Here is a 9544-nt window from a genome sequence, read left to right on the forward strand (position 1 = left end):
TGCTCAGGGAGGAGGCGGAGCAGAGGTGAGCTGGGGTGGGGAGCTGCCGCACGGTTCCCTGGGGAAGGAGCTGCTGCGGGGGGGGGGCGCCTCAGGGCAGGGGGGGGGTGCCGCGGGGGGGGGGGGGGATGCCTCAGGGTGGAGGGTGGGGCGGGGAGCTGCCTCAGGGCGGGGTGTGGGGGCGCAAGGTGGAAGTTTCGCCTAGGGCGCGAAACTTCCTTGCACCGGCCCTGAGTGTGATCTAGTGGGGAGAGCTGAGGATTGAGATTGTTGAACTGTATCCTATGCTCCTCTACTGAGTCAGTGTGTGACCTTGGGTAAGGCACTGTAGTTGTGCCTCAGTTCTCCTTGCTAAGTCAGGTATAGCAATGTATTTACCTACCTCACAGGAATGTTGTGAGGCTGAATAAACGGACATTGTAAAGTGGTTGGAGATACTCTGATTCCCTGTTCTAGCTCTGTGGTCGGTCACACAGTCGGGTTTTTTGTTCCTTGATTGGCTGTCCTAGAGCAAGCTCCTCTGATTGGTATATGCTTGTTTTCACACAAATAGCCATATTTGCATGAATAAAGCCTCCCTAATTATTCCTTGAAACAAATTACAGCTTCGTGGATTTTCACGGACAAACAAACAAATACAAACACTATTGGACTGAATCACGATTTAGGATTAGTTTGGTGCAATGTAGCGGTTATGATTTTATTTTCTGTGTATTCCAACAACAAATATTATGGAGCCTGCTTTACAGAAGTGGCTGCCATTTTGTGTTCATTTCAGTGCAGACCATTAAAGAGGGGACACAAACATACACACACAGTGCTCTCTCATGGAGACTTTACCTTTGTTCTTTACCTTAGTTAATTACCCTTAATCTAGAATAAAGTTTTTCAGAATAAAAGTGTACAGTGCCCTTGCATACGGCCAAACATGATCGTTTGCAAATACATTTATCCACCCTTCACCTAGCTTGACTGTTCTGCCTGTGTTAGGCCTGCAGGATCTGACCCTCAGTACTCCCATGTTTAAGAAGGGATAATAGTACTTATTTATCTGTCTCACGGGAGGGGAGGTGTTGGTTATCAGTTAGGAGTAAGGCCAGTTTGTGTGCATTATAATTGGGCTAGTGTGAGGATGGTGACAAGCTGTGCTGCTCCATGGAGAACCAAGACCCTGAATCCCTCCTGCTCCCCCATTCCTGAGGTTGTAGTCTGCTTCCCACAGCATTAGTGGGATTTGAAGGCCAGGAGAAGGAGGGTCAGTCTTTGTGCTAAAGGGAGCATGGAATTCGTTATTGTGCCTGTCCCCTGCACAGAGCACAAGAGGTGTCCTCGCCTCCCACCCACACATCTGTAGTAGGGCAAGGTCCACGGTGAATCAATGTTTATTAAGGGCTTTAACTAGGGGAAGTGCTATGTAAGTGCTAACTCAGCATTATTACGATTCCATCACAGCTACTATCAATAATAATCAGGAAATGCATGGGTTTGTGTTCTAAAGGGGGTCCTAACCAATGGGCTAAGCTTGGCCATGTGAAGAATCCCCCCTCCCTCTGACTGCAGTATGATTTGCATTTTAATTACCACTGACATCTCTGGGACTCTGCCGTGGTCTCCATTTCAAAAAATCATCATTTGCCAGAGGTTATCACACACTGGTATCTGAGACACTTTTCATTCTAAGTCTGAGGGGAAAACTACGGTGCCTGAGCTATCACTGCATGGTAACTTGAGAAAGGTTGGCTTTAAATGAAGACTTCGGGTTGGTGTTAGCAGTGACAGAAAAGAAAACTTTGGTTATGGAGCTATTAGCTTATAAATTGCTTTGAGGTTCACTTTATTTGCATCCAAGGGCACTCTCATAGGTGGGAAGATGTTTGCACCTCTCAATTAGTGCTACACTCAGGGGATCTCACTCGTCCTCTGAGGCTTAGCTCCTCAGTCAGGACACACACGATCATAGAATCATAGAATATCAGGGTTGGAAGGGAACTCAGGAGGTCATCTAGTCCAATCCCCTGCTCAAAGCAGGACCAATCCCCAACTAAATCATCCCAGCCAGGGCTTTGTCAAGCCTGACCTTAAAAACCTCTTAGGAAGGAGATTCCACCACCTCCCTAGGTAACCCATTCCAGTGCTTCACCACCCTCCTAGTGAAAAAGTTTTTCCTAATATCCAACCTAAACCTCCCCCACTGCAACTTGAGACCATTACTCCTTGTTCTGTCATCTGCTACCACTGAGAACAGTCTAGATCCATCCTCTTTGGAACCCCCTTTCAGGTAGTTGAAAGCAGCTATCAAGTCCCCCCTCATTCTTCTCTTCTGCAGACTAAATAATCCCAGTTCCCTCAGCATCTCCTCATAAGTCATGTGCTCCAGCCCCCTAATCATTTTTGTTGCCCTCCGCTGGACTCTTTCCAATTTTTTCACATCCTTCTTGTAGTGTGGGGCCCAAAACTGGACACAGTACTACAGATAAGGCCTCACCAATGTCGAATAGAGGGGAATGATCACGTCCCTCAATCTGCTGGCAATGTCCCTACTTATACAGTCCAAAATGCCGTTAGCCTTCTTGGCAACAAGGTCACACTGTTGACTCATATCCAACTTCTCATCCACTGTAACCCCTAGGTCCTTTTCTGCAGAACTGTTGCTTAGCCAGTTGGTCCCCAGCCTGTAGCAGTGCATGGGATTCTTCCGTCCTAAGTGCAGGACTCTGCACCTGTCCTTGTTGAACCTCATCAGATTTCTTTTGACCCAATCCTCCAATTTGTCTAGGTCCCTCTGTATCCTATCCCTACCCTCCAGCGTATCTACCACTCCTCCCAGTTTAGTGTCATCTGCAAACTTGCTGAGGGTGCAGTCCACGCTATCCTCCAGATCATTAATGAAGATATTGAACAAAACCGGACCCAGGACCAACCCTTGAGGCACTCCGTTTGATAACGACTGCCAACTAGACATGGAGCCATTGATCACTACCCGTTGAGCCTGATGATTTAGACAGCTTTCTATCTACCTTATAGTCCATTCATCAGTATGCTTCAACAACTTGCCAGCAAGAATAGTGTGGGAGACCATATCAAAAGCTTTTCTAAAGTCAAGGAATAACACGTCCACTGCATTCCCCTCATCCACAGAGCCAGTTATCTCATCATAGAAGGCAATTAGGTTAGTCAGGCATGACTTGCCCTTGGTGAATCCATGCTGACTGTTCCTGATCACTTTCCTCGCCTCTAAGTGCTTCAGAATTGATTCCTTGAGGACCTGCTCCATGATTTTTCCAGGGACTGAGGTGAGGCTGACTGGTCTGTAGTTCCCCGGATCCTCCTTCTTCCCTTTTTTAAAGATGGGCACTACATTAGCCTTTTTCCAGTCATCCGGGACCTCCTATGATCGCCATGAGTTTTCAAAGATAATGGCCAATGGCTCTGCAATCACATCCGCCAACTCCTTTAGCACCCTCGAATGCAGCACATCCGGCCACATGGACTTGTGCTCATCCAGCTTTTTTAAATAGTCCTGAACCACTTCTTTCTCCACAGAGGGCTGGTCACCTCCTCCCCATGCTGTGCTGCCCAGTCTGGGAGCTGACCTTGTTCGTGAAGACAGAGGCAAAAAAAGCATTGAGTACATTAGCTTTTTCCACATCCTCTGTCACTAGGTTGCCTCCCTCATTCAGTAAGGGGCCCACACTTTCCTTGACTTTCTTCTTGTTGCTAACATACCTGAAGAAACTCTTCTTGTTACTCTTAACATCTCTCGCTAGCTGCAACTCCAAGTGTGATTTGGCCTTCCCTATTTCACTCTTGCATGCCTGAGTGATATTTTTATACTCCTCCCTGGTCATTTGTCCAATCTTCCACTTCTTGTAAGCTTTTTTGTGTGTGTTTAAGATCAGCAAGGATTTCACTGTTAAGCCAAGCTGGTCGCCTGCCATATTTACTATTCTTTCTACACATCGGGATGGTTTGTTCCTGCAACCTCAATAAGGATTCTTTAAAATACAGCCAGCTCTCCTGGACTCCCTTCCCCCTCATGTTATTCTCCCAGGGGATCCTGCCCATCAGTTCCCTGAGGGAGTCAAAGTCTGCTTTTCTGAAGTCCAGGGTCTGTATTCTGCTGCTCTCCTTTCTTCCTTATGTCAGGATCCTGAACTCAACCATCTCATGGTCACTGCCTCCCAGGTTCCCATCCACTTTTGCTTCCCCTACTAATTCTTCCCTGTTTGTGAGCAGCAGGTCAAGAAGAGCTCTGCCCCTAGTTGGTTCCTCCAGCACTTGCACCAGGAAATTGTCCCCTACACTTTCCAAAAACATCCTGGATTGTCTGTGCACCACTGTATTGCTCTCCCAGCAGATATCGGGGTGATTGAAGTCTCCCATCAGAACCAGGGCCTGTGATCTAGTAACTTCTGTTAGTTGCTGGAAGAAAGCCTCGTCCACCTCATCCCCCTGGTCTGGTGGTCTATAGCAGACTCCCACCACGACATCACCCTTGTTGCTCACACTTCTAAACTTAATCCAGAGACTCTCAGGTTTTTCTGCAGTTTCATACCGGAGCTCTGAGCAGTCATACTGCTCTCTTACATACAATGCAACTCCCCCAACTTTTCTGCCCTGCCTGTCCTTCCTGAACAGTTTATATCTATCCATGACAGTACTCCAGTCATGTGAGTTATCCCACCAAGTCTCTGTTATTTCAATCACATCATAATTCCTTGACTGTGTCAGGACTTCCAGTTCTCCCTGCTTGTTTCCCAGGCTTCTTGCATTTGTATATAGGCACTTAAGATAACTCGCTGATCATCCTGCTTTCTCAGTATGAGGCGGGAGTCCTCCCCTCTTGCACTTTCCTGCTCGTGCTTCCTCCCGGTATCCCACTTCCCCACTTACCTCAGGGCTTTGGTCTCCTTCCCCCCGGTGAACCTAGTTTAAAGCCCTCCTCACTAGGTTAGCCAGCCTGCTTGCGAAGATGCTCTTCCCTCTCTTCGTTAGGTGGAGCCCATCTCTGCCTAGCACTCCTTCTTCTTGGAACACCATCCCATTGTCAAAGAATCCAAAGCCTTCTCTCTGCATAGCCAGTCGTTGACTTCCATGATTTGACGGTCTCTACTAGGGCCTTTTCCTTCCACAGGGAGGATGGACGAGAATACCACTTGCGCCTCAAACTCCTTTATCCTTCTTCCCAGAGCCACGTAGTCTGCAGTGATCCACTCAAGGTCATTCTTGGCAGTATCATTGGTGCCCACGTGGAGAAGAAGGAAGGGGTAGTCTTGGCAGTCTCTCCATCACATTGTGAATCCTAGCTCCTGGCAAGCAGCACACTTCTTGGTTTTCCCGGTCGGGATGGGAGATAGATGACTCAGTCCCCCTGAGGAGGGAGTCCCCGACCACCATCACCCGCCTCCTTCTCTTGGGAGCAGTGGTCGTGGAACCCCCATCCATAGAACAGTGCATCTCATGCCTTCCAATCGGTGGAGTCTCCTTCTGCTCCCTTCCCTCAGATGTATCATTTAGTCCACTCTCCGCATTAGTACCTGTAAGTCTTTCTCTGGAATTAAACATGCCGTGAAGATTTTGAGGATCTGAGTCAGCTTTTCTTTTAGCCCTTTCGTTAAATGATAGCATTACTCACTAGGTTGTTGTGATACATGAAGCGGGCGGGGAGAGTAGCTCCCTTTGATGGACACCCACCCAGCCAGTTAGCTGTAAAATCCCTCTTGGTTGCTATTCTCTGCTTGCTTTACCTGTAAAGGGCTAACAAGCCCACAGGTAAAAGAAAAGGAGTGGGCACCTGACCAAAAGAGCCAGTGGAAAGATAGAACTTTTTAAAATTGGGAAAGAAATTTTCCCTTTGTCTGTTGCTCTCTGGGCTGAAGAGATGGGCAGCAGGAATGCTGTGTAGAGTTTGAATCAGATATGAAAATCATCATATCTAGAACTACTTTTAACAACCCAAAGATCACAATGGTTAGCTAGACACGATCAGGTTTGTTTCTGTTTATTTTTCAAGGCTTATGGATCTCCTCTGTGCTAAGCACAAATGCTTTTGTTTGCTTGTAACCTTTAAACTGAACTCCTAAGAAAGCTATTTTGGGTGCTTAATTTTTGTAATTCTTTCTTTTAAGATCTAGCAAAATATCTAAGTTCCAGGTGTATTTTTCTCTTTTTGTTTTTAATAAAATTTACCTGTTTTAAGAACAGGATTGGATTTTGTGTCTTAAGAGGTTTGTGCATGTTGTTTAATTAGCTGGTGGCAACAACTCATTTCCTTTGTTTTCTTTCTCAGTCTAGATGACCTCCTGAGGTCCCTTCCAACCCTGATATTCTATGATTCTATGATTCTTCCCTGGAGAGGGGTGAAAGGGCTTGAGGGTACCGCACAGGGAGGAATTCCCAAGTGCTCCTTCCTGGGTCCAGGGAGGTTTTTTGCATTTGGGTGGTGGCAGCGTTTACCAAGCCAAGGTCAGAGAAAAGCTGTAACCTTGGGAGTTTAATACAAGCCTGGAGTGGTGTGAAAGTGAAATGAATTATATTAAAGAAATAGAATGAATTAAAGAATGTTGTATGTACCTTTAAGTAGAAATGAGAAATGCTACAATCCAGGTGTCAGGAAAGCAGACATTAACTGTTAATCAATTGCTCCATTTAAGGGCGATTGGTGAAGCATTAGCCTTAGATCGATAAGAGTTAATAACAAAGCAGGATATGCATATTGTGCCCCAGGCAAATTTTACAATTTTGCTCTCTCTGTCCCTTTGTTTAGTTCGCACCCTTTTATCTGTATAAATAAGACTGTTTGAATCTTGCATGGGGGCTCACATTATCTGAATGTATTAGCAGAGCGCTGTGCTAATAAAACAGAGTGGTCTGACAAACTATGAGTCCTGAGTCTAACTTTGACAGTGGCCAGTATTAATTTTTAGAATCCTTGCAGGCCCCCACCTTCTGCACTCGAATTGACAGAGTGGGGATTCAGCCTTAACAGTTGTGATCAAGATACTTTCAGCTCATGCACAGCTCAGTTGCACCAGCTAAACATGGACAGACAAAGAGACAGGCAGGAGAAGACAAAAGAGGGGAAACTGGAAAAATGTCATAATTATGGACAGACACAGTGGATGGCGACTGCTATCATGGCAGGCAAAACTATGGCTCCTTTCTCAATATATCCCTTGCTGGTCTTTCTGAAGTTGGGAGGCTGGAAGGGAGTCCAGTACTGCCCAGGTACCAGAGGGGATGGAATCTTCCTTGCTTGAGATGTCAGACAAGCAGGTGAAGCACACAATCCAGTACTATCTAAGATAAGTTGTCAACACCAAGGTCTGAAGATCCTGTAGGCTACATAACCATTAGACTCATACCCAGGAGCCGAGAGTAAAGGAAGACAGGCACTACAATGCCAGCAAAACAAAGCTGTCTAGAAGCCGCCTCCCTCCGAGTATGTTGGGTTTTTATAAGTCCATGAAAAATGACTCAAGGCTGAGAGGAAAGGTCATCTTCTCGTTAAGTCAAGGACCGGAGACCCAGGTTTAATTCCCGCATCAGCCAAAGACTTCCTGTACATTCTTGAGCAAGTTACTTGGTCTCTCGCTGCCTCAGCTCCAGCTTTGCAAAGTGGGGGTGGAAATTCTTCTTTTCTCTGTCTTCTCTAGTTAGATTGTCAGCTGTTTGGGGCAGGGACTGTTATGTGTATGTACGGTGTCTAGCACAATGGAGTCTCTATCTCATTTGGAGCCTCCAGGCACTACTGCAATCTGGCTAGTAATAAACAATACAATGTTTTGGCCATTCTTCCAGAACCTTCCAATAGTCACATCTACTCAAAACAATACAGAGATTAAAATACATCAACAAAAGTGCAAATCTCCAAATATAGTTCCCCAACGTGCACTGTCTCCTCTTTAGCATGACTTTATTATGACTTTCATCAGGACAATGGTTCTTTAGTCTGTATGCCTTAATCATGTTAAAATGTAATTAATGCAAATCAATGTATGGAAAATAGATCCTGTAAAACTAAACTTGATATTTTTTTTATGAGATTACATGTTTGGCTGATAAAGGTAACAGTGTTCACATAATAGACTTAGACTTGGTAGTGCATGATGTTTGGATTAAAAATTATATAAAATTAATGTGGCACACACTAAATGGATTAAAAGCTGGCTAACTGATAGGTCTCAAAATGTAATTGTAAAATAGGGAATCATTGAGCAGGTGTGTTTTTAGTGGGGTCCCTCAGGGATCAGTTCTTGGACCTACGTTATTTAACATTTTTATCAATGACCAGGAAGAAAACATAAAATCATCATTGATAAAGTTTGCAGATGTCACAAAAATTGGGGAAGTGGTAAACAATGAAGAGGACAAGTTACTGATACAGAGCGATCTGGAGTGCTTGGCAAACTGGATGCAAGCAACAATATGTGTTTTAATATGTCTCAACGTAAATGTCTACGTCTGGGAATAAAGAATGCAGACCATATTACAGGATGGGGGATTCTATCCTAGGAAGCAGTCTGACAAAGACTCTGACAAAGATTTGGGGCTTATAGTGGATAATTAGCTGAACATGAGCTCCCAGTGGGACACTGTGTCCGAAAGAGCTAATGTGATCCTGGGACAATTCTCCCTCAAGGGGTTCAGTCACAAATTTAATCAACACATTATTTTTTTAACAAGCGTCATCAGCATGGAAGCATGTCCTCTGGAATGGTGGCCGAAGCATGAAGGGGCATATGAGTGCTATGCAAATGCCTGTTCTCACTTTCTGATGACATTGTAAATAAGAAGAGGGCAGCATTAACTCCTGTAAATGTAAACAAACTTGTTTGTCTTAGTGATTGGCTGAACAAGAAGTAGGACTGAATGGACTTGTAGGCTCTGAAGTTTTACATTGTTTTGGTTTTGAGTGCAGTTATGGAACAACAAAAAAATCAGCATTTGTAAGTTGTACTTTCACAGCAAAGAGATTGCACTACAGTATGAGATGAATTGAAAAGTACTATTTCTTTTGTTTATCATTTTTACAGTGCAAATATTTGTAATAAAAAATCAGGGACTGCGGCAGGGTGGCCAGGAGCAACAGCAGCAGCGGGGCCATAGTGGGGACTGGTGCCCGGGGCGCTGCCATGTGAGGCCCGCGTCTCACTCTCCGGGGCTCCGATCCCTCTGGGGCTACCCTGCCCCGGCTCCTCAGCCCCCTGCCGGGGCGGTCCCCCCGGCTCTGCCCTCCCAGGTCCTGGCCGGTCCTGGAGGTGGGAGCCCTGGCTGGAGGGACCCTGAGCTGAGGTGCGGCCCGGCTGGAGGCGAGGGGGAGCGGGCGGAGTCAGCACTGCTGAGGGGAAGCCCAGGCCTGGGGCAGCAGGGAGTGCGGGTCGGGGGGAGAGCTCAGGGCTGAGGTGGGGGGCAGGGGAAAGAGCCCAGGGTTGGGGCAGCAGGGGGTGCGGGTGGGGTGGGGAGAGAGCCCAGGGTTGGAGTGGGGGGGCAGCCAAAAATTTTTTGCTTGGGGCGGCAAAAAACCTAGAGCCAGCTCTGTTTG

This window comes from Terrapene carolina, unplaced genomic scaffold (assembly GCF_002925995.2).
Source record: "Terrapene carolina triunguis isolate 2854851 unplaced genomic scaffold, T_m_triunguis-2.0 Scaffold212, whole genome shotgun sequence".
NCBI lineage: Eukaryota > Metazoa > Chordata > Testudines > Emydidae > Terrapene > Terrapene triunguis.